This window comes from Rattus norvegicus, chromosome 1, assembly GCF_021556685.1.
Source record: "Rattus norvegicus strain SHRSP/BbbUtx chromosome 1, alternate assembly SHRSP_T2T, whole genome shotgun sequence".
NCBI classification, from domain to species: domain Eukaryota; kingdom Metazoa; phylum Chordata; class Mammalia; order Rodentia; family Muridae; genus Rattus; species Rattus norvegicus.
This window is the reverse complement of record NC_141534.1, coordinates 51,439,067-51,465,709: the sequence shown is the minus strand read 5'-3', so window position 1 is coordinate 51,465,709 and position 26,643 is coordinate 51,439,067. Positions and strand designations below refer to the sequence as shown.

General features: G+C 43.6%; 1 protein-coding gene across 5 annotated transcripts in view; it reads left to right on the top strand.

Annotated features, from left to right (window-relative positions):
• Prkn (parkin RBR E3 ubiquitin protein ligase) overlaps nucleotides 1–26,643 on the top strand; it is a 1,215,323-nt gene that overhangs the window by 662,572 nt on the left and 526,108 nt on the right.

Here is a 26,643-nt window from a genome sequence, read left to right as displayed (position 1 = left end):
GAAGCATCCACACTTTGTTCTTCCTTCTTGAGCTTCATGTGGTCTGTGAATTGTATCTTAGGTATTCTGAGCTTTGAGGCTAATATCCACTTATCAGCGAGTGCATACCATGTATGTTCTTTTTATGATTGAGTTACCTCACTCAGGATGATATTTTCTAGCTCCATCCATTTGCCTAAGAATTTCATGAAGTCATTGTTTTTAATAGCTGAGCAGTATTTCATTGTGTAGATGTACCACATTTTCTGTATCCATTCCTCTGTTGAGGGACATCTGGGTTCTTTCCAGCTTCTGGCTATTATAAATAAGGCTGCTATGAAGTTGGTTTTCTTAAACTACACTATTTCAGATGTGACTCAAACCAATCTTACTTTCGAATTTGTGTATCTTTTGTTGTGAGAGAACAATGCAAAAACTCTCTCAACATGGACCCTTTCCCACACACCAGCCATAACTCCAGTTTGTCTTTGTAGTGTGAGACTTCGAGTCTTATAAGTTTGTGTTTGACCCTGACCTTTACTCTGACTGTAAAATGTAATTGGTTCCTGTGGACTTCACTTAAAATTCTCACATCTTCTGGGAGGTCAAAACAAAAGTCACAGTTAAATACAGATTTGTTTTATATTTATATTTCAAGAGTTTTTATTATATTTGTAGGTTAGTCATATATTATCCATCTAGTTAGACATTTAGCAGGTTTTTTAAAAAATTCCCAATTCCACAGTATTGCTCCTAAGACTAGCGAGCTAATTCATCTGAACCTCTTTCCTGTTCACCCACCCTTGCTGCATTCCCAAGGCTAACAACACAGTGAAAGGCAGCCACGTTTACATGGCCAAAATACAACCTGCCAGAAACACCCTGTAAAACCCAGTTCCCAGTATGACATTAAATCGCTACCTTGAAACTTGTACCATTAGGACTTGCGGGTTTGGTGTCATCGTCATTTAATATAAATAGTTTCGCAATTCTCTTGCTTTCGAATACATCTTAAAATCCGCTCACTTGCTGAGGCAAAGCCACCATGGATTGCATACTGAAAAGATTCTCTCAGGCCTGGAGATTAGCAGAGATTTATCCCAGAGTCCGTTTGTACTTGTTCCTTGTGAGAGGGATTTAGCCGTTTGGCAGCATGCTGGTAGAATTCTTCCCCTCAAACAGGGACCTTGGTGGTGTCCCCTTTGGATGTATTCATTATGTGTCTGTCGCCAGCTTCCCTTCTCAGTTCACGATTCCATTTTGGTTAGACGGTTCTTTGCGGTACTCTGTGAGCGGAAATGAAAATTCTTCATCCATCTTATTTTTGAGACACTACAGAGAAGCCTTAAGGAATGGAACCCTTCTTCAACATTCCATAGTCAAGTCATATCTGACCAAGTCCCCTCACATGAGACTACTATGTTGCTTCATTGACTTATTTCAACAAAGAACTCTGTTTCTGTAACAAAAACCTGATGAGAGATATTTTTCATCCCACATCCCTGGAGCCTTGTTTGTAATCACGGAGCTATGACATTCTCCTCTGTGTCCCCAGTAGTGTCCCCATTGCCACATAATGAGTGATGCCAAGGCCAGGCCACCTTCGGGAATGTATGTGAAATGTTGTGCCCCTGTTACCTTGAATGAAGAGAAAAGCAAATGACACGATTGAAAGGACAGCGAATATCACACTGATATCACAATGAGGTCCATGTTGTAAAGCAGAGGGGAGAAGGAGGAAGTCTCAAAGCCTCGGGCAGCTTGAAGCAAGCTCCTTCACACTGAGCTCCACACCTCGTGAGAGTAGATCCTGTTACTTCCCTTTTGTTGATTACTGAAGACGTGTTTTTCTCAGGTATGAACATGTGTATCTATGTGCATTTCTGTGCACCTGTGTGCAGGCACCCTCAGAAGTCAGAAGAGGGCAATATAGATCTCTTGATGATGGATTTCCCTGTAGCAGTGAACCACCTGATCTGAGAGCTGCAAAGTGGACTCGGTCTCTGCAAGAGCATCAAATGCTCAGCTCAAAGTGAGCATCTCTCCAGCCCCAGATTCTAAGACTTCTGTGATTCTGTCTTGGCAAAGGGGTGGCACTCCTGCTCTAACACACTCTTGTTAGGAAGCTTCTGTATCCTGTTCTCAGAAAGCATGCCCTTAGACACTCTCAGACACGTGACCTCTCCTGAGATGGACATGTAGCACTTAACAACCATGGTCTTCTCAGTTTCAGTCCTTGAAAGTAATATGAGCTCCCGTCTTAAAAGAAGAGAACTTGAGGATACGGTCTTTAAAATTTTTCCTCCGTCCATGACAAAGCTATCCAGCCAACCATCTTACCAGCTGAGGGCCGTGTGGTTTTAATTGATTTTGCTCTGACCTTCCCTTGTTCTCAGTAGTGGAGTCCAGCTCTAAGTGTACAGGGAAAGACAGGCCTCCTTGAAAGGCTAGAAGGCGGGTCCCCATGCCAAAGGAGGGAAAGTAGTCACGTTTTAGTCAGAGGCAGGGAAGAGCCAGGCATAGCTTTGGGTGCTCTTTCCAGAGCTGCCTTTGGTATGTTAGCTCCACGACACTGCAGACTTCTTAAGGGCAAGGTCCACACTTGTCTTGTGCACAAACATGACTTATCCTCTCTGCAATGTTTAGCCAGAAAGATTTAACATCTGCTGAATTGAATGAAAGTAAATGTTTCACCCAGCACACCAAGCAGCACATTCCTTTTATATATCATGTTTGTGTATCTATGTCTATGTATCTGTATGTCGATGTATGCACTGGTCCTCCGCATGCATATTTACCTGTGCATAGGGGCCAGAGAACAACCTTAGGAGTAGTTCCTAAGATGTTTTTGACCAGTCTGAGGCTTGCTGAGTAGGCTGGGCTAGCGACCAGGAACACTGCCGCTGCCCCCTCCTCGGGAACCTGTATTCCCCAGTGCTGCTTGCAAGCTTGAAAGGTTCTTTTTAAATTATTGTTCACTTTTATTTTGTTTATGGCTGTTTTCCTTCATGTGTGCCTGGTACCCATGGAGGCTGGAAGTGAGTGCTGGATCTCTTGAAGCTAGGGTTATAGGTGGTTAGGAGCCACCCTATGGATGCTGGGAAAGGAGCCAGGATGCTCTGGAAGAGCGAGAAGGGCTCTTAACTACTAAGCCATCTCTCTAGCTGTGGTTTACAGGCCATCCATGTGTGTTCTGGGCTTTGAACTTAGGTCCCCATGTTTGCAAAGCCAATGCTTTACCAACAGAGCGATCTCAGTGGCCCTTAATGTTCTCCTTACTGTATGTAATGGGATCTTCCAGATGCCAATTATATAAAACAATAAAAAAAGGAGAGGTCAAGGAGGAATATTTAGAAGCTCATAGGGCTAACAGGAAATCCAGTTTTGAAATCTGAGCCATAGGAGACAGATTACTAAGCCATATTGTCTGGGGTCAGTTCCTTATGAAAACACAGAAGAAATATTTCATCTACATTGATACTTTGAAATGTGAGCCGTGTCCATTTTAATGCCAGCCAGTGACCTTCCGTTCTCCTGCTGTGGATCCTGTAGGTTTCAGATGGGAGCTGCAGCATCCTCCGGGCTTCCTGGGGATGTCACAGGTGCCTGTGCGTGAAATTCACAGGCCTTACCTTTTCATTTAACTGTCACTGCGGGCGCACAGCGGCCCCGCTGGCAAAAGGAGGGCAGCATTGCAAATCCTCTTGGACCAGTTTTGTATCCATTAAGGTCAGCCTTGCATGTTGTAACCGTCTGGATTTTAAGCAGTTCATTTTCCATTGATGGATGTTAAGAAAGAGGCAGCTACATTCTGCTAGTATCCAAGGGTCCATTGCTAGACTTTGCTAGCAGTGATGATTTAGTCTTCTCATCTATTTTCAACAGAATAAAATGCGCATGCAAATTTAAATGGCTGTTTTTTCACTTGAAAAATGTTGTATGGTTTGTGCATTTATTTAATTGAAATTTACCCTGTTAATTAACAATCAGTTATGAGTGTGGTTGCAGGGGAAAGCTGTTATCCATTGGGAGTGATGTTGGTATTGCTTCGTACCTTCCAACAGAAATCTTAACCTGCGGGGGAATAGTTAGTGATTAGCAGGGTTCCGATCTTACAGACATCCCTTACGTGACTATCAATCGCATGACATTTAGAATTAAGTGTTTGCGGGCTTGTTCTCTGCAGCGTCCAGTTTGCAGAGCTGTTTGCAACAAAATAAGAGACAGTTGCAAAACCCTGGAGGCAAAGCCATTATTTTTTGAAGCTGTGGTGGTCACCTGTTGACTCTGTCCCATGTCAGTGTGGCAGATTCTAAGTGGAAGAAAGCATGGCTGGAATGGAATCCCGAATCGTACAGATGCTAGCGGTGAACGTTCCAGGGTTTCTAGCTCCAAATGGAGGGGGTCTTTTGTTTTTTTGTTCCTGTTGTCTTTTGGGTTTTGTTTTGTTTTATATCACCAAGGTCCATTCTACTGTTCTGTGGTTCACTAAACCCTCATACCAAAACATCAATATGCAGAATTGTGTAGAATTATGCAGAATTATGCATAATTGCCACTTTCCGTGAGAGTACTCCCTTGGATAAAGGGATCACACGTAAGCACCAGCCTTTTAAAACCCTTCCTTTGCCCTTAACGTTTTCAAAACATTCACAAATCTGCTTGTTCCTTATATATAAAATCCATCAGTTGCTCCAAGAAAATTCCAAGAGGACAGTATTTTATATCTTCTGGACTGAGGGAGAACACATGACAGGGTGCTCTAGTGAGGACAAGAGTGACAGATCTGGGCTTGTGACAGAGAGTGGTCACAGCTCTTAAAACTCAGTCTCACTACTGTATTGCAACAGAAAAGGAACCCAAACTCATCCTGTTAGTGGGAGAGCCTTCCTCCCATTTCTTTAAGTTTGCCAAAACAGAATTAGAGAGAAATGCACAGCGTCGTTGTACGTGATCAGCCACACTACACCAATGTGCCAATTCCCTATGTCCTTACACCCAGCCAACTTAAGTAGCACCACCCAACAGTCTTCGCTTCTGCCAAAGCAAACCCTTAACTCATTATTACTATGGACAGGACCAGACTGAGACTCCAAAGCCAAGCTATCACCCCCGTCCCCTCTGGTGACAACAGATTCCTCCTCCAGAACAGATCTGAAATGTACTCTGTAGTATTTTCAGACTACATAGGACTTCTTATATCTGCTCAGCCCATGCCCGTATGTATGACAGGATATCTGCCATCATAAATATGAGTTCCACAAGCCATCTTCTGTTGCTGCTACTGTCTGTGGATGTATTGTGCCCACATACATCTTACCACGTGCAGGAGATTAATGTTACACATATTTTAAACAGGAGGGGAAATAAGGTACAAAGAAGTATTTCTTCCTGAAAGTCACATCTATTTTATATGGTGGATGAGGGAGGATCAATATTAGTCTCTGCAATAATTCTGGCACCGAAATCCATGTCCTTGGCCATCATAGCATATGGCCTCAGGAAGATATCCATTGCCTCAAGAGCATGGCATCACAACTTGCTGGAGAGGAAAGGAACTGGAAGATGGAGCTGTGTTCAAGTTTCAGATATTAGCTTAAATGTTGACCAGGTGGCTACGGAATTGCTGTTTTAATTTCTGGGAGGATCAGGAAGTCAGCCACAAATTCAGGCATGGAAGAACATTCCCTCCCAGGACTTCTATGAGCATGGTCCCTGCCATTCAAGAGTTAATGCTGTGTGTGCTCCTGCTACACAAGAGAAGGCTGCTTCTCAGAGAATGTTTACATGTGTAGGAATCTGTTGGCTTCCGCTAGAAAGCATGGTGGGTCCTTCCAAGGAGCCATGATGACAGTGACAGATAGCTAGTTGGGCTTTGTTACTGTGACTAATACCTGAAGGAGCTTTAAAGGTGAAAGATTTGGTTTGGTTTCCAAGATTTGAGCCCATCTTGCTTCAGAGAAGAGCTCACTCACATCACGGATCCAGGAGACATAGCAGAAAACGCCCTGTTAGCAGGCTTCTCTTCCTCTTCTGTTCCATTGGGTAGCTGAGCTATGTGACTGGGCTGCCCAGGTTCAGGAAAGGTCTCCCTTAGTTAATCCTCTCAGAAAATACCCTGAGGTGTGCTTGATTAATCACCCAGTGGGTCTCACAGTTCAATCAAGTTGACCAAATTAATCATTGTGTGGTACCCACCATTAAAGTCACACCCACAAACCCTGTTCCTAAGGTCCCATGGAGGTGGACATTAGGGACCCTGAAGTGGATTGAGGCAACCACAGATCAACTTGGGAGCTTCCTTTATTCAGCAGATGTTGACCGGTCATGCTGATTACTGCAGAACCTCTGTCTCTAGGCTAAGCCCTACTGACCCAAAGGTCACATGGACATACTTCAGAGAAGTATCCAGGATCAAAGGCACAGAGAAGAGGGCAGACTAAATAGCAAATGAGTAGTGGCCCTCAGGTGGTTAACATGTATTCTGTTCAATGATATTTTCATCTTCTGTAAATTTCCACTTGCAGAAGGATTTTTCTTTAGGTCTCAAGGGGGTCTTATAACATGTCAGCCGGCTATGAGGAGCTCAGAGTGTGCAAAGTGTTTACTTACACTGTCAGCATTTTCCTTTTAGGTCTTCAAGATTTGGTCTGTATGAAGTTGTATTTTTCCAAGCACCTACCTTTCTTCCTTCCTTTCTTCCTTCCTTCCTTTCTTCCTTCCTTCCTTCCTTTCTTTCTTTCTTTCTTTCTTTCTTTTAAAAAGGTTTCATGCTTTTTTAAGAAAAAATTTTATTGGTTATTTTATTTACTTACATTTCAAATATCCTCCATTCCCAGTTTTCCCTCCACAAACTCCCTTCCTCCTCTCCCTCTCCCTGCCTCTATGATAGTGCTCCCCCACTCACTCACCGGATCCTGCCTCAGCACCCTAACATTCCCCTACCTTGGGTCATCAAGCCTCCACAGGACCAAGGGCCTCTCCTCCCAGTGATGCCACATAAGGCAGTTATCTGCTACACATCCAGCTGAAGCCATGGCTACCCCCTGTGTACTCTTTGGTTGGTGATTTAGTCCCTGGGAGTATTGGGGGATCTGGATGATTGATATTGTTGTTCTTTCTATGAGGTTACAAACCCTTTCAGCTCCTACAGTCCTTGCTCTAACTTCTCCATTGGAGTCCCTGTGCTCAGTCCAATGTTTAGCTACATACATCCGTATCTGTATTGGTCAGGCTCTGGCAGAGCCTCTCAGGGGACAGCTATAACAGGCTCCTGTCAATAAGTGCTTCTTGGCATCAGCAATAGGAACTGGGGGGTAGCCATTAGAAAGTCCCAGATGCCTGGGACCCTAGAGGTTCCCAGGACCCAACAAAGAGGACATTAGTAGAAATACCCAACAAAGGGGAGATAGAACCTGTAGAAACCATATCCAGTGAATAGGTACAGCCCCCAGTTGAGGAATGGGGCCACCTACCCACTCAAAAATATTAACCCAGAATTCCTCCTGTCAAAATGAAATACAGGGACAAAGAGTGGAGCAGAGACAGAAGGAAAGGCCACCCAGAGACTGCCCCACCTGGGGATCCATCCCATCTGCAGACACCAAACCTAGACACTATTGCTGCTGCCAAGAACTTTTCTTTATATCTCCAATATTTAGCCTGTATTAAATTATGCTTCTATGATTGTAGCATCACCAAGAGGCAGTTCTAGGAAAACTGGATGAATTCATATTAAAAAACTTACATCTCCTATGTCACATCCTACAGAAACACCAATACAGAGTGGATCATAGAGCATAAGAATTGAAACACTAGGCTTCTTTTTAATATAAAAATAACGCACAATATTTACGACTTCTCAACGGAACACAGAGAGTTCTTAATGAAGTGAGAAAACTGATCAATTCCTCTACATTAACACCGTGAAGGTGTCCAAAGATACCAGAAAGGGACTGAGCACATGCAAGGCTCATGGCGGTGGGTTTTACAACAGGTCAGCCAGCTATGAATTGCACAGAGCAAGTAAGGGACTTAAAACCGTCGCTAAGGAAAAGAAAGACAACACGCGAGCAGGCCTTCCATGAGACGCTGTTATCCAAATGACTAGGATGCATACAAAAGACCTTCAAATTAAACCCACTGTGTGGAGCTGTGGCATGTTCAGCAAGGACCTATGAAACATGGAGAAACCTGGTACTTCCAACTCCTCCTTTAACTCACTACTGTGGGAGCAATAATAAGTAGCTGTCACAATAATCATACTAATAAGTAGTTCTAGAACAATTAGTGACAGAGCAGCCCTGTAGCCAAGGCTGCCTGATGAGTGCTCTGCATCCCCTCCTCTCCAGGTCTTAGGTCGCTGGTTTTTTCAGGGGGGAGGGGGAGGGTCACTGCAGGAAAGAGAACTGGCAGGGGCTGGTGAGCCTTAAGGCAACCAGAGAAAGATAGCCTTCATGAAATGTTCTGCCTCCTTCCACTTGAAATGTTGCTACATTCATTCCACGGTGCTAAAATGCAAGAAGAAATCAATAATGTCTCCTGCGTCTCTATAAATCAAACGTCTCTGTCTTCACTGAGCCCAAGCTGCTCTCAGTGATGTCACGTAAGCACGGGTCGGGGGAGGGAAGGTGGAGGTAGACCTGGTGTTGGAGCACATCACACCGCATCATGGTCCCTCCTTAGTCTCTGTGTTCATTGCTGGGCATCGTCCCTAGAGACGGTGAACTCTGATTCTTGGTTTGGAAGATGCCTCCCTGGTAGGCAACGAATCGAAATTTTGAAATTTTGTGTTCGTTCTTTTTCTGACTGATTTTTAAATCCTCTGTTATGAACAAAATACTCTATCCACACCAATGAAGATTGGCTTTCTGTCCCACCCAAGCTACACTCCTCATTGCCCCAGCTCCAAACGGTTTGCTCACAGTGACTAATCCCCATTCCACAACACCTGTCACATTTCAGTTCATTCGTTTCTTCTGGTGAGGTCTCAGCCAGATTTGTCACCCTTGGGAACATGAAGGCATACACAGGCTATTCGCCTAAGCGTCACAGACATGCATCGTGGTGTATGGAACATTCAGTTGTCCCCTAAGTTCTTTAACCTCTTGACATAATTTGTCCCCAACAGCAACAGAAAGCAACCATGTCTCTGTTTCTTCCTTCCATTTCCATTCTCCTTCTTTCTCTCCCCAGCAATGCTTACACATCTCTTTAGGATGCCTCCCCTGTCCTTACCAACTCCCCAAGTAGGGAGCATAGTAGTTAATAGTACCAGGCCTGAAGACAGCCTTTAGACCCAGGATTCTGCTGCTCACTGCTTCTCTGTCTGGTTAGTAAGACGCCCTCTACATTGTGTGCCACCATTGTGAGGACTGAGCTAACACCCAGCGTACACTCAGCAAATGTCTGTGTGTACAGATGCCCAGAACAATGGGCTGTGTCAGCACAGACAGCCTTATACCTTCACCTTCAAAGGGCCCGAGCGACAGTTCCATCCTGAAGCCCGACGCTGTAGGATCATGCGCCTCATGCTTTCCGCTTGCAAAAGGTCTGTGGCTGCACAGATAAGAACGCTGGAAGCAGATGGCTGGGTTGTGGAAACTAAGTTTTCTCCTGAAATTACCGACACTTGGTGGTCTAACTAGGGACGATCTGGTCACTCTGACCCCATTTCCTAAGTGTGCTTTATTTCTGAGCTGGTGCTAGTATCAAATAAGATAGTTAAAGTAAGCAGACTGAAACTTTGAAGCATTTATCCAGTGTAATAGCGGAATGACGTTTATCATCATCCTTCTCTTGAGGGCCATGTCATAGTCCTTTTAGAACTGAGACTCTGAGCCGCATGGGGCTATCTAGCTCTGAACACCAGCTCACAGGAAGCACTCTGAGTGGGGAGGGAGCAGATTCCTGGAGGCAAATGTGCTCTAACAGTAATGGGAGGAATGATGTCGGCCCATAATTGCTTAAGACATAACTGAGAGAGAAATTGGACCTTAGCGACCCAAAACATACTTGGGAAAGAGAAGCCTTCTTAGGTAGGGTCACTTTCCACATTTAAATAAGGCTTTAATTTCGAAACTGCTGAGAGAGCTGTAGCAGGAGACCTCGGGTGGGCTGAGCTCTCCATAAGCAGGACAGAACAGGACTCTGGCATTTAGTGTGTACGTTTTTTAACTTGCTCAAGGGATACCAAGGCCTAGGGAAGGAAGGGAACAACACAGGCCTGAAGACCTGGCCCTGTTCTCTGAGGCACTCTGGACTCAGCATGGTATTACTTCTGTGGCCATACTGATTGATCATACTGATTGATCGAGTCGCTGTGTGGAAACCTGCCACACACTGGTAGTTGGACTAGCTGACAGCTAGCTGCTGCCTGGATGGATGTGATTTTCAGGTAAACTGTCTGGTCATGTGTGTGTGTGTGTGTGTGTGTGTGTGTGTGTGTGTGTGTCTGTCTGTCTGTCTGTCTGTCTGTCTGTCTGTATCTGTGTGTGTCTGTGTGTCTGTGTGTGTCTGTGTGTGTCTGTGTGTGTGTCTGTGTGTGTGTGTCTGTGTGTGCACACACATGGGCGTTTGTGGACTGCTTGCTTTGATGGCCCTCTCACAAAATTTTCTGTTGAATGTGTGACTTTAAAGATAAATTTAGAGGATATATTTATATAATGCTAGGAATGCTAGCATCTCCATCCACGTAAATACAAACACTGTCCTGCTTATATTTTATTAACTATTTGCCTTTATTATCAATTCTTGATGCATTAGCCTGTTTTACTGTGAATGTTGTAAGTGTGGTGTATCAATGTAGTGGGTTAGTGCCGTTTTTTTCCTCTCTGCCTTCATTCTAAGCTGCTAATGGACCTTACCTGTTTTGTGTCCCACGGCTTAATAGTCTCTTTGTTTTAACCATGAGTGACTGGACCTTCCTCCATGCTGACGGATAGTGAAAAGAATGAGTTCTCATGTTTATCATTATACTTACCCTAAAACCATTATCCACTCACACGAGGTCAAGTCTCTGATTTGAGATGTCTCATAACCTAAAGTAATCACGATTTTGAGTCTGAAGCTTTTGTCTGTTCCGGGGTGGTCATGAGTACATTATGCTAGAAACATAGGCAAAGATGTCTGCATTTTAGTACTGCATCAGGATTTTCAGAACGAGAAACTCACAAGGATTAGCTGTTTCAGTAATTTGTCCAAATATACTATCAGCTTCCTTAGCATGTATCACAAAGCATACAGCAGCTGTATCTGTCTATACACGCGTGGGTACATGCAGTTTTCAGAATGAATATACATTAGAGAGTCCGTAGCAGAGAACAGAAGTTTTGGGGGGCAGATTGAGAGTCCATTTTGATGAGGTAAGAATCCGGGCCAGTGTCTGGAGGGCATTGCTGCTGGAGCTACCGATCACTAGGATTGAGAACCACATTACATAATCCAGTCAGGAAAGGCTGACTCAAAGCTAAGAGCAGGAAACGATGATGAGTTCAGGTCGAGTCCAGGCAGGCAAACAGATGGAGAGAGGCAGGAAGTCCAATAGGCTGCCTCAACTGCAGGGGACAGAGCTGAGCTGAAGTCCTAGGGACAGCTGGGGAGGCCTCTGCGTGTTGGTCCTTGATGTACAACACCAAGTATCATAGGTTGGTGTGGAGCAAACCATTGTTGCAGCAGGCGTCTGTCTGGGGATGGGCCCTAGTGAGGGAGTTGTGCCTTTCTTTATTCAGCGTGGTGTGTCTGGTAAGTTCTTAAACCTGGTTCCCTAGATACTTTTATTATACTAATGAGGTCCATCTTCCTCATCTCACCCTGAAAATTTTATAGGATGGCTCATTTCTACCCCCAGGAATGTTGTCAAACAGCATGTGCCTGGTGGTCGTACCTGACAGACGGTACAATTCGGGGACCCATCCAGGTCCTATAGCCATCCTCAACTCATGATACAGTCAAAAACTGCTTGTAAAACGCCATCTTCTAGAGCCAAGCACAGTCAGGGAAACCTCCGTCTTCACACAGTATGGAGGAGCTTGTGACATGGCCTGGTCTCAACACTGGGGCCTCTACCTCCGTTACTCGGCCTGTGTTGGGCACATGTTTAAGTGCAGCAGTTTTAAATGGGCTTTAAAATCTGGTTGGAAAGGCATCGTTCACTTGCCATTCTTTCATAACATCTTCTGTCTAGTCTGTGACCGGTCTTTCTATTCTGCGTTTTGTTTTGTTTTAGAACAAATCAGTGTTTCATCAAACAAAGAAGATAAGCAAACAAAGGGGGTCCTAAATTAGCCAGCTCATCAAGAGATATGTTTCAATATTTGTAAAATCCCTGAATCAGGACCAGCAAGATGGCTCAGCAGAGGTGTCCTCTGACCTGCCCTCGCACTGCTTGGCTGCCCCCATACAGCAGATAAATAAATGTAACATATTTTCTTGAGCAGATAAATAAATTTAATATATTTTTTGAGCAGATAAATGTAATATATTTTTTGAAATCCTGGATGAGCTGGGGAAGGGCTCAAACTGTTCTTATAGGCAACACAAGTTCAGTTCCCATCAACCACATCTAACTCCAACTCTAGGGAACCCTTCACCCCATCCTCCTCCCACCTCCCCTCCATCAGAGCGCTCCTTCCCTCCCCACCTCTCTCTCTCCCTCCCTCCCTCCCTTCCTCTCCCTTTCCCTTTTCCCCTACCCTCCCCCTCTCCCCCACAATGATACATAATTTAATAATAAAATAATTTTCAAAACCTGTGATTAGAGATTTCCACCATCTAGAAGCAGTCATGGTTTCTAGTTCTCCCTACAGACAGAGAAGGAACCAAGCTCTGTTCTGTGAGCAAAAGGTCTTCAGAAAAAGGTTTTCCGGTTTTGTGAGCAGCTATTGCACTTCATAAGCTTAAACTCTGGTCTGACCTTGAGTCCCTCGTCAAAGCCAGTGTCTCTACTTTCAGAAACCCTCCAGGGCAACTTGCTGGGGACTGTTTGTTTTTTTTTTTTTTTTTTTTTTTCCTTCTTTCCAAAGCCTAATTTCCTGAGTCTCTGGCTAAAGAGGAGGTTAATAGTTTGGGGAGTTTGTTTACAGGCCATTAGAAACAATTAGCACATGGCTGAGACTAAAGCTGTCTGTGAATGCTAGATGGCCTAGAAAGGAAGCAAGACTTTAAAACAGCTATTTTTAGCACCTAATTAAGGCGGACTTGGAGGTGCCATCCTCCCTAGCCAGACTGTTTCATATTTCAATTATCAAAGATTCTTCATTTCCTCCCACCTAAATTCTGACTCTGGTAACTTAAAGTAATAAATAGTGCCTTGAAACTCTACTCAGGGATTTTTAGGCTGAAGCTTGTGAATCACTCCACACTCCCTAACCTCACCAGTCCTTGACTTCTTAATATCCTAATTTCCTCATAGCCTCTCTTCTGCTGCAAACATGTCCTTTCTACTCTTTTCCCCAGGTCACCTGACACCTTGGAGCCTGGTTACGCCCTCTTCTGGCAGATTCCTGGGTGGGGGCGGGGTAATGGCAACGTGGGGCGGGGTGGGGCCAGGAGGGTCAGTGCAACCCTCAATGACCTGCGATACCGTCTAAGCCTTCTTAATTTATTTTGTGCTGAAGTCCCACTCTGTGTTGAACATTTGAGTACACTCTGTTTGCAACCCCAATCCTTTGTCTCTTCCATATTCCCACAGCACTGGGCACCTAAGGACTCCACAATGATACAGGAATTTACTGAACTGAATCTTACCAGTGCTGTTGGTATTCTATCTAAGCTCCACCCCCACAGCTAAGTGGCAGCAGCCAGGTATGCTCCGCCCCACAGTCGCAAGCAACAGCCAGCTGTGCCTGACTATATAAGGGGCTGCTTTACCCCCCCCCCCTCTCTCTCTCTTACTTCTCCCTCTTACTCTTTGTTCTTTTCTGTTCTTGCCCACTTCCCACCACGTGCCCATGGCCTGCCTCCTGTGTCCTCTACTCTTCTTCTCTCATTAAATCTCTCCACGTGGAACCATGTTGTCTTGGTGTGTTCTGTTCAGGCAAGGGGCCGAGATTTAAACCCTAATAAGTGCCCCTCACTATATATTGATCTTGTAATGACTTTTTCTGTTCCCTATGACTCTAAAGGTAGAAATAACTTAGAGTACAGTGGGATCCATTCGTATTTTTGTTGAATACTGCATTATCATTATTATCAATAAACAGTTATACTTCTGATAGCCCACCTCTATTGTCTTCATCCTGGATACTCATCCTACGTTTTAGAGTTGGTTTTTCCTTCCCATCAGTTCTGTGAACACGACACTGTTGTGGGTGGGGCACTTACATTCCCAAGTGTGCACAGGGAGGTGAAGGGACAAATAACACAGTTGGTTCTCACCTTCCGCTTTAAAAAAGATGATGGGGTAGAATCCATGTTCTCCCGCTTGCTTCGCTTACCTCTCCCTGACCCCCTCCTTCCTTTCTTTGAATAAGCAGCACTTCCTCCTGTGAGGAGCACTTTGGCCCATGCTGTTTCTGTTTTCCTCCTTTTTGTTCCACTAATGTGTACATTACATCCTCCATATATGTCTGTGTACTGCATGTGTGCCAAGGCCCTCAGAGGCCCTCAGAGAACAATCAATCCCCTGGAACTGGAGTGACAGACTGTTCTGAGCCACCCCTCGGGGTTGGGAATCGAACCCAGGAAGAGCAACCCGTCATCTCCTCAGACCCTCTTTCCTTTCCCTCTTCGGTTTCCCCAGTCTCCCCCAACGTACAACTACCTTGGCCCCACAACTTTGGCTAATAAGAATATGTGTATGTATGTATTAACTATTAGATATTGCTTACCAATATATTATCATTTACTAATAATATATTAGTATACGTAACATATATTACATATAACATAAATATAAAATGCTGAATCCATTAGCACTGATCATAGGTATACATGTTTAGAGCTGACTGCTCAAGACTGGCTAAAGTATCCAGGGTTATCCTTGGAGGAGGATGAAGAATGAACAAACATAGTTGAGGTTACTCCATCGGTGGTATGTAGCTGGACCGCAGGAACTTGGTGTTTGGGGAACTGGAGAAGAGGGGAGAAATACATCATTATACCATGCTGTACAACATTCTGGTACAGCTTTAATTAGGAGCCAGGCAGGGTTTTTGTTGTTGTTGTTTTGTTTTGTTTTGTTTTTAAATGTAAATGGTTATATTTGGCTTAACCCAAGGCAACGATTTTCTTAGACAGCAAGAGAGGCAGTACAAGAATTTACTAATGAGAAAATAAAACTTGGTTTATTAAACAATCGGCATGAAATATTCAGAAATATTGTAAACCTGGACACGTGTTACTTTCAACTTACCTGAACCCGAGTAGTGAATGACTCAGGGCAACCATAGGACACAGAGCTATGTGAACCTTCTAGTTAGTAGACACTCAGCTGTTGAACAGTCTAAAAGGAGACTGGTGGAAATGCATCGGAAGCTCCTTGTGTAAATAGGAACTTGGCAGGAATCAATCAGGAAATAAATCACACGGGTGAGATGTCAGTAGGACTGGGACATAGAAGAACAGCAGGCAGCTCCACACTGCTGGATAGTGCTGACCGGAAGGACCCTCTCCAGCAAGGTCCCTTGATCTCTGTTGTTAGTGACAACGGTGACACTGATGGTGTGCAATGCCTGCTGCCCATGAGCTCCCTGGGCGATGTTCATTGTGCATGAGACCCTGGGCAATGCCCACTGCCCAAGAGCCCCGTGGGTGATGCCCACTGCGCATGAGCCCTGTGGGTAATGCCCACTGCCCAAGAGCCCCGTGGGTGATGCCCACTGCGCATGAGCCCCGTGGGTGATGCCCACTGCGCATGAGCCCCGTGGGTGATGCCCACTGCGCATGAGCCCCGTGGGTGATGCCCACTGCGCATGAGCCCCGTGGGTGATGCCCACTGCGCATGAGCCCCGTGGGTGATGCTCACTGCGCATGAGCCCCGTGGGTGATGCCCACTGCGCATGAGCCCCGTGGGTGATGCCCACTGCGCATGAGCCCCGTGGGTGATGCTCACTGCGCATGAGCCCCCAGGCCTTTATCTTCATGATGATTAGAGGCGGGCAGAACCAAAGCCAGTGTAGAAGAGAAAGATGTGGGTCCAGTATGTGCTGAGGCTGCCCTTTGTTCAGAAGGAGTTGTGGAATAGTCAGGAATATGACTATTCCACATGAGCCATTTATACTCATATACCTGAACTGATATTACTTTATATTTTGCAAAGCAAATTTTAATTACTCTGAATTGTTGACTTAGAAATCACCACACTTTACTATTATTTGGGTAGTTTTTCCAGAACATTGACATAGTGGAAATACTGTGGAATGGAGCAACACTGAAGTATCCCTTGTTACTTGGCTCTTCATAGCTTCACGCTGCAACATCGTGTGAAAGGAATCGGCAACTTGTCTGCATTCAGTGGTTTTCCCCCTGATAACTAACTGTTGAGCATTTACGGGGTGACCTGGGGCTCCTCTGATGTATCAGAAGAGAAAAAATTTTTTTCTTCTATGTAGCTCCTATGTGAGTACTTACCCACTCCTCTGTCCCTCGTCTAATGCCGCTCTTGTTCACCCATACAGATATAGCCATCTTCAGCTGTGCACTGATTGTTACCATAAGTGTCCATGAGAACGCAGTCAAGGGACAGACTTCACTATCAGTTCATCTCAAACCTTAGGGAGAAGTTAACTTTTTTCTGATGTGCGTGACCTTACCTTTGAGCCTCAACATGGACTGATCCCCAATCGAGGACCATAGGACCTACAGAGACAGCTCTAGTATGACTCTAAGAGCAGGAACAATTTTAAGTAAGTGAGACTTATTGTCTAATTTTATTCTCCATTGAGCAGATGTGGGCATTTTGTGTGACTGAAGCTATCTGATCTATACAAGTGCTACCTATATATAGCATCTGGTTTTGATATTAACACATTGGTTTATTTTTCCTTCATGTTGCTAGAACACACACATGCATACACACATGCACACACGTACCAAGAAGCCGGACAGTCATTACTTGTGATACATATTTTGAAAAGCATCTGTTTGGGCATCCAATAACCAAGATTTTTTCCAGTTCAGTCTCTATGTGAGTGTGCCTGTTTGTGCCTGTTTGTGTGTGTGTGTGTGTGTGTGTGTGTGTGTGTGTGTGTGTGTGTAAATATATATATTTTCAATTTCATTTATGGCTACTAGACTTTGAAGTCAATCTTGATATTTTCCACTGTTGTGGTTCTAAACCCAAAGTTGGTTACACTGACAAGACAGTCAAAGATAATCTCCTTTATGTGTAATTTGTGTTTGTAAGGTCAAGTAAGAGGCATGTTTCTGTCCTTGCAGAAAGATAAGAATGCAAATAGCTCATTTCCTTTCAAGTTTGTAAATAAAGCATGTTTTCTGTGTTGTTCTTAGCATTAAACAGGCTGGCAAGACAACCTTTACGCCTCTGCCTGCCTGAGAGAGAAAGTTATTTTAAACATGAATTTTCTAGCTATGGCAAAATCAATCTTAGGATGCTTGGTTCTTTGTGTTGTAAGGACTGTGTTCAGAATATGGTTTGGAGCCAAATCTTCTATTATCCAATAGAAAGCGTTTGTTTGGTCTTTGGTTAGTTGATTGGGTTTCTTCTCCTGTGCTCTCTGTATGGCACCATTCAGAAAACCCCATCCTCCTCTCCACCTGTCTGATCTTCAGATGGCTTAATCCTCTAGTAGTGTAGTATTAAGAACGGCTATGTTGAAAATATACCCAAGAACAGAATAGCACAGAATGTGTCTGGAGCAGGTGGGGTGAAGTCTTCCCTGTAGGCCATAGACCAGACATACAACCTCCTTCACTTCCCAGAGGCCTCTCTAACCCATCATCATTCTCCAGGTTAAATGCTTGTCTTTCTCCAAATACATTCCCTAGATCCATCCATACAGTGTACCTCTAAAAGATACTTATTCATTTGTCAAATATGAGCAAGGTAAGTAAAATAAATGACAACTGTCATTTCCCTTCCCCGCTCTAACCCAAGGCTTGGCACAAAATACATCAGTAATGACGGATGACCGACAACAAATGAGCTTTGTGATCCGTCCGTCTTCTCTCATCTGACATAATCAATTTATACTTCCTGCTGTCTTCATAAAGGAGCCCCGTATTGGCAGGAGTGTCGTCATATGTCTGTAATAAGCTCATGCACGGGGGACCTAATGGGAAATTGCCGGGTTCGCTCTTGAGGTTAATAAGCCCCAAATATCTGAAAACTAAATGAAAACGTCTTCCACCTTAAGACACACACACACACACACACACACACACACACACACACACACACCAACATTTGATGGCACTTCAGTGGACTAAAAAAGCGAGTAGAAATTCTTTTGGCAAAAAGCACCATCTGCTACCCAGATAAGAATAAAGATTTCTTTCCTTCATGCCCTGATCATCAGCCTTCAAATGTCTATTTCAAAGTTTCTGCCTCAAAAAGATATCCTCGTGGTGGATTCTCCAGCTCTTCTCTTTTCCTGGGCTTAGGGCAGGGCAGATACCAAGCCACTTTACATTGCCGTTTCAAGCTTACTGTTTCCAAATAAGTGACAGGAACAATGCTTGCCTTATTGCTGTAAAGGTGTTCATACTCCTCGATCGAATCCCTTGAGCGTTCCCATTTCCAGTAACCACGGTGAGAGCAATCTGCCATTCGGAAACTGTGCAGGGAATTTGAATTTGTTTTTTGTTTTTTGAAACAGTAATAGCTTGCCCTACTTTCCCCCCAGAGGTCCTCATTGTTGTAAGAAGAGAAAAAGCAATCTGTAATTGTAATGACTGCAAATGTGCTCCAGGAAATTCGCTAGCTGAAATAGGGCTTATTTCAAGTTGCCTATAATTTATGCCTATAATATATGCATATATATGGCGGTTGATTTTTACTACTCATGCTGGAGCTCGCTCATGCTTCAGTGAAGATAATGTATTTATAGAAAAACTTGTAAGTGAAAACTAGGACCAAAACTAAAGCATCCTCTGCTTGCTCCCTTAGTAACACCAAACTCTCATTTTTTCCCAGCTCTTTATCATGAGCTTCATGAGTCTTTATAACTCCTAAACCCATGACTGGCCACTGTTACTTTGGCCCGCTCAGATATGCTCTGTGTCCCAACAAGGTAGCCCAGCTACATTGCATGCTCTGGAGCTCACACATTGAGCAAACAGGACAGCAGGAGCCATGACGCCCTGGTGACTTCAGGCAACCTCACAGAGACTGGCATGTGTGGGTCTGCTGGGACAATCACAGACAGACATGACAAGCAGGACCTGGTCAACTTCCTGTGCCACATATCGCTTAGGTATTGTGTATTTTCAACAAGACCCCTCCGGCTCTGGGCAAGCCTCTGAGATGAGAATTAAGTTGCAAAAGGAATGTTGGTAGTTCCATTTTAAAGTGTCCTGAGACTTCTGAGCATTGTGAGGAGCAGGAAGATCGCCCTGCATTGTCAGAAGGCCAACATGGCTCTGGTTCAAAATTTTCTAGTTGCTGCCAAGAGTTTTCCTTTCTCTCTGTCTTTTGTCTGTTTTTTTTTAATTAATACACATTTATATTCTAGTATTTTGCACCACATTTTTTAAAACTGCCAGCCTAACGTGGAGTTGAGAGACTGGCGAGTCCTCACTGCCATGAGCACCAACATCCCATCCCTCTGCTACCTCTGCCAACACTCACAAGCTTCCTGTCATGGCTCCAGAGATGGAGCCCAAGCTTCAGGTCCCAATGTAGTGCTGTGCTTGCAGTCTAGACCCTTTTCAGCAGTCAGAGCTCAACTGTTGTCTCCTTCCTCTCCTCACAAGCACAAACACACCCCTTTACTACTGTCTTTTCATTGGAAAGCCATTTGCCGATGGAGCGGTTCTTTAAAACCCCTATATCATTTAAAATCTTTCCATATGCTATGTTTTGATCCCACTCTTTCCCCTCCCCGAGTTTCTCCTAGATCCTCTTTTTCTCTCCCTGTTTACCCAACTTCAACTTACTATGTGCCCCCCCCTTTAAAAAATCCACCCAAAAATAAACAAAAAACTAAAGAAAAATATTGCCACCACAAAAAGGGTTGGGGATTTATGTCATGGGAGAGTGGTTGCCTAGCAAGCACAAGGCCCCCAATTTGGTCCTCAGCTCCAAACAACAAAAATAAAAACAACAAAAAATACAAAAAACATGGAGTCATAGGTTCATAGCTCAGTGATTTGATTGTTACTTTTCTCCTCCAATTGTGTATACAGTAACTTCCACCGCTTTGAAGGTTGGTCAGTAGGGCACTTACCATCGAAATTCCAACACAATTCTTCACTAAAATTTTAAAAAATTCTTAAACTTTGTACAGATACACACACTCCTTCACACACACACACACACACACACACACACACACACACACCATAACAATCCTGAATAGTAGAAGAACAGTGGGAGTCTCACCACCCCAGGATTCAAATTGTACTACAGATCCATAATAATCAGAGCAGGGCGGCACTGGCGTAAAAGCAGACTTGTTGATGAGTGGAATAGAATGGCAGGCACAGATGTGACTCCAAATACCCATGGATATCTGACTTTTGACAGAGAAGCCAAAGATACACATTGGAGAATTGGTGCTGGTCAAACTGGATAGCTCCATGTAGAAGAATAGAATCATATTCATATCCATTGCCCTGTACAAAGCTCAACTTGAAAATGGATCAAGGACCTCAACCTGATGCCAGGTGTCCTGAAGTGATTCTTTGATGGCTCTGTGGCTTTGTACTTCAATCGCCAAGACCTAAGAATGACTCCATTCTTCTGTTTTCAGAGCCCTTTCACAATTGGGAGAAATGTCCCTCCAAAATTATATCTACAAAATAATCCATATGGAAATTTTTCCATTTGTTTCCAAAATATCTTTAGTGCATGCCATTCTTTTTTTAATTAATCAAGTTTCCTAACAATCATGTTGAATCTTTTTGAAACTGGTAAATCATCTCCTGATACCGGCTCCTTTAAACCATTAAGAGTGTACGTTTCGGGAAGGACAGAGCCTTGAAACGACATCAACATAAAACGTATGTCAAAGACAAGAAGTTCTCATCTGTTAAGTCTGAGATAAGCAGGACCAATTCAAAGGAGAATAAAAAATAACATCACCCCCTCGATAGTGGGTAATGCTTGGATATAAAAAATTAGACAACTCATTCCATGGCTGCAAAATGGCTCAAAGTCTGTGAATGACCCTTGCCTATACTGTACATGAGCTCAGTGGGCCCAGAATCTCAAAATCAAAAAGCAAGTCTCCTCCTCATCAAAAACGTTTACACACTTTCCTCTCTCCCACTTAAGATCACAGAAATATCAAAAAGTATTAATGCTCACTAAAGGCAACTGGCTTTCTTGTGGCATTGATGCTACTTCATTCTAGAATAATTCTAGAACTACCTCAGATGGGTAACTACCAAGGCCACAGAAGTACATCCACTTGTAAGTTTTTACTAAGCCATTCCTATTAGGTTTTCAATACCTATTCTGTTTGTTCTTTTGTACCCACAAAATGAAGCTCAAGACACTTTCAGCCATATGTCACCTGTATAACCTGCAAGCTTAAAGACTTCTGACATCCTAAGCTTGGTGATCATTGTGATGAAGTCAGGAGTTGACCTCCTGTCTGCCATAAGCCCGAAGCCCAGTGAAACAGGCAATGTGGAGTTTTCCTGAGACTGTTCTCGGATTCAAGCAAAGCCAACCTTTGTTCCTTAAGGACAGACTGGCACAACTGATGTGCGGATTATCAAAATTGTGACATTTCAGTCTGTTCCTAGCTGCGGGATTCACGTGTCTATGAAAACCTCCTGAATTGGGTGAGTCACCACAGCAAGAATGAACTTGCTAGGAATGCTTGGGATACCCACAAAAGTCAGGAGTTCGCTGAAAGTGCTTTGTTTCTTTAATAGGAAAGGAAAAGCCAGGATGATATTTTTGTGCATGATATATGGTGAAGAGGAAAGAGACAGGCCTTCATTCAGGACAGAGAATAGAATGCCGCAGCATCGATCATTCTATGAACAAGCATACAAAATAAACTTCAGGACAGGGTATAGAATGCCGCAGCATCGATCATTCTATGAACAAGCATACAAAATAAGCTTCTCTTTATTCTATTCAGTCTTAAATAATTAATTCTTTTACGGGATTTGAGTTATCATTCTGATTTCATGGAGCAAGGCCCTGGATATCCTGAGGAGGAACGGAGGAGATAATTAACTGTGGTGGTTACTCTTGGTTGTCAGCTTGCCTGCATCTGGAATTAACTAAAACCCAGCGTCTGAGCACACCTGCAACTGGATTTTTTTCCCTTAATTAAATCACTTGAGTGAAAAGATCTGCTTTTAATCCGGATTTTTAACTCAGGACCTCTGGAAGAGCAGTCAGTGCTCTTAACCACTGAGCCATCTCTCCAGCTCATTGGGATTTATGGAGGTAGGAAGATATATCTGTAATCTGGGACCCACCTTCTGGTAGCAGAGCGTGGGAAGGACATGGAAGAAAGCAGCTTTCACTATTTGCCTTCTTGTTCTTGCTCTCAGTTGTAAGGCTGCTCTTTCACTGGCATTAGAGCCCACTTCTCCTAGATTCTGATATAGACTAAACACCAGTTTTGTGGGCTGAACAACTACTGGATTTTTGGACCTTTGTTGGTAGACAGCCATTGTTGGACTGGCTGGACCACAGCCTGTTGAGTCATTCTAATATATACCATAAATATGGTAAGTAGGTAGGTGGACATATAGATGATAGATAGGTGGATGGAGAGGTGCTTAGATGATAAAATATAGATATACAGATAGATAATAGATAGATATAGACAGACAGACAGATTTTCTTCCTCTAGAGAACCCTAACTATGCACTGATTATTTGAAATGCACATAGTTCAAGCACTTGGTACAAGCCTTTACCAAAAATACCTGCAACTCTGGTTGTTGCTGCATATAGAGCTTTAATCCTTGACTTGGAGCAGAGCCTTACAGACCCCTCAGAGTAAAATGAAACTATCTGTGGCTTGCAGAGACCTGGAGGTCTGCAGTGTTTCTAATCCACGCTGTCAGAAAGGAAAATAGTCTTCTACTCCACTGGTTGGCACTGCAGCTTCCGCCGGGCATGGGGGCAGAGAGGGGACAAGAAGGGCTCTGTGGACTTCCAGGCACTTTCATAAGGTACGCGACTGCTGATCATTTTATATTAATTCCAATCTACAAGCAGGACGTGGGGATGCTGGTGCTTCTCCAGACCCAAAAGCCCTTCATCTGCAACATTTCAAGTGGCAATGCATTACTCAGACCTAAGTATTTCTAGTGTCCCTCTGTTTCTGAGGTGAAAGAAACCTTGGGGGTTTCCCAGAGCCTTTGAGAGCTCTCAAATACAACTTTAGGATAAGACCACAAAATAAAAAGTAAGGCCGAAAGCATTGTTTTTGTTTGTTTGTTTGTTTGTTCTGAATTTAAGGCCCCCTGGTGGAGAAGTAAACAGGAAACTATAGATGCAGGTGTGACTGCTAAGTGAATACAGGAACATAGGTGCGTGAACAAATCTCCTTTCTCAATGTCATAACCTATGCTTTAAATATAAAGAGAGCACAAAGGCAACTGTAAGGAACACCTGCTGTCTTGTAAGGTGTAAATAGCACCTTTTCTCTTTAAATGACCAAGAGCTTAGTAAGTCATCTGAAAACATGGGGAATTACCTGGAAAGTAGAGAGTCTCTACCGTGTGGGCAGAAAAGAATTTAAGAGCAGGCCTGCATGAATGCGGTTTCACCTGTGAGTGGGGCGTGTCACATTGTGTTGTGGGGGTGTTACGTTGCGACTGAAGGTGTCATATTGGGACTGAGGGTTTTATTTTGAGTCTGGTGGTTTTATAGTGTTTGTGAGGTTATTTTCTGTGCTGCAGTGAGAGCATCCATATGAGTCAGGGTGTTGTATTGTATCTGAGGGTGTTACATTAGTAACACTGTCATACTGTAAGTAAGGGTGTTAGGCTGTGACCGGTGGTGTTTTATATAAGTGAGGGTCCTGCGTGGTTTCTACTGATGTCCCCATTGTGGGTGACAATATTATATTGTGCGTCAGGTGTTGTATAAACAAGAGTGTTCTATTGTGAGTGGAGTGTTGTATAAGCAAGAGTGTTGTGAGTGGGGCTGTTGTGAGTGACAGTGCTGTATTGGGAGTGGGGTGTTAATAATGAGCAAAAGCATTGCATCAGAACCGAGAGTAATGTGCTGTGAGGGAAGGTCTTACGTTGTGACTACGCATGCTCTATTATAAACAATGGGATGAGATAGTGAATGAGAGCAAAGGGTATAATGTGATAATTAAGTGTATGTTGTGACTGAGGACAATTTATTGGGTGAAATTAATGAAGTGAGCCCATCATATCAAAGAATCATTGCTGATATTTTAAACATATTTTATAGCTATTACTTTTTAAATTTAAATATTAAAAACCAAAGATTCTTTCCTAAGTGTAGCGTGTCATTATATCGTTTCATACTGTGGAATAAGTTAATAGCTATAGGACAAGTGTGGCATAGAGCTCCCTAAGGGTCCCTGCCTAATTCCATAATGTTAATCAGATGCTACATGACCCAACTGGTTGACAGAAGAAAGTTTGAGAAAAACATCATATTTTACCCTCATCAAGATACTTTTTTGTAAAAAAAAGAAAAAAATAGTTAAATGTCAGTCTGTGTTCTCATGAAGATTTTATTGTAGAAAACACGATATATTTTTGCTAACATCTAATGGTTCACAGTAATTTCCAATACAATAATACATATTCATAGTTTTTCAACTTTAGCTTTATTTCAGCAAATATTGATAAAACAATCCGTATTATAAACTTTACTAACAGGATGTGTCTAGAGCTCCCGTTTTATACAAAACTTTTGTTCTTGGCTGGGGTGTGAACCCATCTGTCCTTCTTCTCTGCCATCCTCTTCTCGAAATGACTGTCCCCACCCTGTGACCTGTGAACTCTAAGCTTCTACTTCATGAGGACTCTGAGGCAGGATATCGTGTTTATGCATCATCAGTGCAGGAAAGACTTCTCTTTGTAAAAAACACCCACCAGCATCCCTCTCATAGCTTCGAAAGTGAGGATCGTCACTGGTGTGATCTAACAATCTGAAGCAAACGCAAATAAAAATGGTGCTATGCTACCTAAACTCACCCAGTGGCCAGGATTTCAGCATTCTGCCTATTCTGGTGTTGAGTTTTCTGAGCAGCTCATGATTTTATTAAGTATCCTACTCTAGAAATCATTATTTTTAAAATATGTATATTATATGACAGTAATTGACATTTATAATTAGATTCTATGAATATAATTCATGTTATATGAAGGTATTTCAAAATAATGATTGAATAAACACGATTTTGGATTTTGATCGTCCTGAGCATTATGTGGGAGCACTATTAGCATGTCTGAACCATGGATGTAGAAATCTCAAGCCCAGGGAAGACGAGCTGTATGTTTGCACTGCATCAACATCTGAAAACAGTCACAGCTGTTTCACAGTGCCCACTGTGTGTCCACAGCACACAGGATCACAGCCAAACTCTGTGGTCTACAGAGCAAAAGCTGGGGTTGCCAGTGGGCTCAGAATTCTTGATGCATCTAGGCTGAAAACAGATAGGGGAGCCTGGAGAGATGATCCCTATCCTGTCACTCAACAGAAAATAAATGTCTGTCATCCAGAGCATTAGACTTCAAAGCCAGGCTCCCTGTCATGGCTGCTACCAGTAGGAACGACACATTAGTTGGCCACAGACCAGAGAGACAAAGAAAACACAGAACCTGTAAAAGCACAAAGACTGAAGAACAGAGCTAGCAGGGCCTTTGTGAAGCTCCAGAGGCTCACTCTGGAAGCCCAGCAGAGTCATGCCCAGGCTCTGTCAACCTTCAGAGGTGTGTCCTTCTCAGCGGGCCCTACCACTCAGTTTGCCCAGTGAGTACTGCAAACACTAGTTAGTGCAGGAACTCTCCAGCCATCAAGACATGATAATAAGTTTTACCTCCTATAACTTAGGAAATGGGAGAAAAAGTCAATCATCTGTTTCCAATGGTCACGTGACAAATATCAGTTCTCATGTCGATGTCCTGCTGTCTGTGTGTTAGAAGCAAGGCCGACTTTCCGAAAGGCCCCGCGGATCCTACTGTCTTTGCCTCCCTGGAGCTGAGTTGGGGTTGCACACCTCTGTGTTCAGCACTTTATGGGGATGCTGCAGCCCAGACTTCATATTAGCATGGCAAGCACGCTACTCTCCAGCCATTTCTACAGCCCCCAGGGTGGACAAAGTTAGAACTTCTAAACAAGTATAATGAACACATAGTGAAGATTTTTCTTACCGTATTAATGAAAGAAGAACGAAGGGCTCAGATGAGTAATAGCAAAGGCTCTGAGGTTGAACATTGACCGTTTGTTCTTCCAGAGGATCCAAGTCCTTTTCCCATTGATCACATTAGATAGTTCACAACTTCTGTAACTCTAGTTCCAGGGCATCCGATTTCCTCTTCCTGTGGGCCCTGCACACTTGAGCATACAAACACACACACGTGC